At 40.1% G+C, this 3309-nt stretch overlaps 1 non-coding gene across 1 annotated transcript; it reads right to left on the bottom strand.

The window, feature by feature from the left end:
* Positions 1–1078: 1078 nt before the first annotated feature.
* On the bottom strand, positions 1079–1166 carry LOC115865567 (small nucleolar RNA SNORA20). Its single transcript, XR_004044350.1, has one exon. It is a non-coding gene; the product is annotated as a small nucleolar RNA SNORA20 (small nucleolar RNA).
* Positions 1167–3309: the final 2143 nt, after the last annotated feature.

Genomic DNA, 3309 nt, shown 5'->3' with positions numbered 1-3309 from the left:
TTGACTTTGCTTACTGACTAAACTATTAATGTTGTGTCCTGTTTCACTGTTTTCCTTTGCTTCTGTATTTTCTCACTTCTCTGATTAAACTTATTCTTTGGCTAAAGTTTTTTTCCACAGACAAAAGGCAGGCAGAGGACATGGGGGGAAGGACCATAGGGTCCTGCTCCCTTTCAGTATTTCATCAGAGACCTGAACAAAGTGATGGAGTGAGGCTGGGGGCTCTCTGAGGCAAGGGAATTTCAGGCAGAGGGAAGAGCAGGTGTGAAGTCCCCAAGGCCTAATTTTGTGACTGAAAGTTCTGTGCAGAGAGAAAAGGGGGAAACATATTTATTGAACACCTACCATTTCCCAGAGACTTTATTAGGTGATCTCACCACACATTAAATCATTGAGGCACAGAATGCTGAGTGTTTACCAAAATCCATCCCCTTTTCGTCTCAGGGATGCAGCTAGAATACATTCTCCAGTCTTCCTTGCAGTGGGTGCAACGAATCCAAGTGGGAATTAAATGAAATACCATGCTGGATACTCCTTCTGGACTGGCTGACCGTTGTCCTCCCAGTCTCCTGATTAGCTCAGCACATCACATTGCCTTCTAAAATGTCTCTCTACGGGCATCATTTTTGCGGGCAGAATTGGAAAACCAATTGGGATTGTTCAGAAGGTGCCCAGACTTTGGCCATCGGGCCAATTTCATCTTCCTTTTCTTTTTTGAAATTCTTAAATCAATATTTTAATAAGTCCACATAGAAATTCACTCTAAGTGCCTTGATTAAATGCTGCATACATAGGACATTTAGACACAGAAGCAATGTCTTGACCATGCAGAAGAGATAAAGTGGTTACTCCATCTCAATGTACAATGGCCCAACATTATTATTATTTTTTTAATTTGTATTGGAGTAGAGTCAGTTTACTATGTTGTGTTAGTTTCAGGTGTACAGCAAAGTGAATCAGTTATACATATACATATATCCACTCTTTTTTTTTTTAGGTTCTTTTCCCATACAGACCTTTACAGAGTATTGAGTAGAGCTCCCTGTGCTAGACAGTAGGTCGTTATTAGTTATCTCTCTTTTGTATAGTATGGCCCAACATTATTTTATCCCATGCATATAACTGCTCATGTCATTGAAAGACTATAGAAGCAAATACATGGGAAGCAACTTTCTTTTCTTCTTTTAGTTCAGTCTGGCCGTATTTGAATTTCACAGGTTTTGGGCTTCTTCTCTGGGCCAGTGGAGTGTTACAATTATGCTTCATTACAAACTACCCCAATGCTCAGTGGCTTAAAGCAATAGTTCTATATCCCCATGCACCTGTGAGTCTTCCAGGTTGGCAAAACTGGGCAGGGGCTCAGCTGGTTGACTCGGCTCCATGCGTCTTTCATCCTTGTCCTGGGATAGCTGTGCTCATGGTGATAGCAGAGGTGCAAGAGGGCAGGTGGAAACATGGGAAGTCTCTTAAGGCCCAGGCTCGGAACCGGCTTATTGCCATTTCTGCCCATGTGCTGTTGATCAAAGCAAGTCCAAAGGCAAGCGTTGAGGAAATACGTGTCATCCACAATGAGGATGTGCCAAACATAGGGATACAGGAAGGAGTGAATAGTTGGGGCCAATCTATCTATGGTCACCAACTCTTGCAAAAGACACAAGAGTTTAGGTTGACTCAGAATGGTCTCATCCACATAAAGGAAAAAGCAGAAATTTTGGACATTTTCAAAGGACTTTTAAGGAAACCAGGATGGCTATTTATATTCATCATGAAGTGACTCATACAAGTCATGTGATTTAAAAATAGGAAAATTCAATGCTAATTGCATAGACTAACAATAATAACATCTTACACTGCATTGCCTTTTAGAGTGCACAATGCATTTTAATATCTGATGCCTCATTTTATACTCAAAACAGCCCTCCTCAAGTATTATTATCCTAATTTTGAACATGGTGTGATGGAGGCTTAAGTGACTTGCCCAAGGTCACACAGCTTGCCAGTGGGAGAGACTAGAATTAATAAAATCACTTGATATGTAGCAGATGCTAAGGGATTTACGTACACCAGAGGTCAGCAAACTATAGCCCAGGGGCCAAATAAGCCTGTAATGATTTTTTCCTTTGCCCATTTTTATTGTTTTTTAACATCTTTATTGGAGTATAACTGCTTCACAATGGTGTGTTAGTTTCTGCTTTATAACAAAGTGAATCAGTTATACATATGCATATATCCCCATATCTCTTCCCTCTGGAGTCACCCTCCCTCCCACCCTCCCTATGCCACGCCTCTAGGTGGTCACAAAGTACCGAGCTGATCTCCCTGTGCTATGCAGCTGCTTCCCACTAGCTATCTATTTTACGTTTGGTAGTGTATATATGTCCATGCCACTCTCGCACTTCATCCCAGCTTACCCTTCCCCTTCCCCATGTCCTCAAGTCCATTCTCTAGTAGGTTCGCATCTTTATTCCGTCTTGCTCTTAGGTTCTTCAACCATTTTTTTTGTTTGTTTTAGATTCCATATATAGGTATTAGCATACGGTATTTGTTTTTCTCTTTCTGACTTACTTCACTCTGTATGACGGAATTTAGGTCCATCCACCTCACTACAAATAACTCAATTTCGTTTCTTTTTATGGCTGAGTAATATTCCATTGTATATATGTGCCACAACTTCTTTATCCATTCATCTGTCAATGGACACTTAGGTTGCTTCCATGTCCTGGCTATTGTAAATAGAGCTGCAATGAACATTGTGGTACATGACTCTTCTTGAATTATGGTTTTCTCAGGGTATATGGCCAGCACTGGGATTGTTGGGTCGTATGGTAGTGCTATTTTTAGTTTTTTAAGGAACCTCCATACTGTTCTCCATAGTAGCTGTATCAATTTACATACCCACCAACAGTGCAAGAGGGTTCCCTTTTCTCCACACCCTCTCCAGCATTTACTGTGTGTAGATTTTCTGATGATGGCCATTCTGACCTGTGTGAGATGATATCTCATTGTAGTTTTGATTTGCATTTCTCTAATGATTAATGATGTTGAGTATACTTTCATGTGTTTGTTGGCAATCTGTATATCTTCTTTGGAGAAATGTTTATATATGTCTTCTGCTCATTTTTGGATTGGGTTGTTTGTTTTTTTGATATTGAGCTGCATGAGCTGCTTGTAAATTTTGGAGATTAATCCTTTATCAGTTGTTTCCTTTGCAAATATTTTCTCCCATTCTGAGGGTTGACTTTTCATCTTGTTTATGGTTTCCTTTGTGGTACAAAAGCTTTTAAGTTTCATTAGGTCCCATTTGTTTAT

Source organism: Globicephala melas, chromosome 3 (assembly GCF_963455315.2).
Source record: "Globicephala melas chromosome 3, mGloMel1.2, whole genome shotgun sequence".
Classification (NCBI taxonomy): Eukaryota; Metazoa; Chordata; class Mammalia; order Artiodactyla; family Delphinidae; genus Globicephala; species Globicephala melas.
Note: the sequence above shows the minus strand (reverse complement) of the source record. Positions and strands in the feature narration are given on the sequence as shown.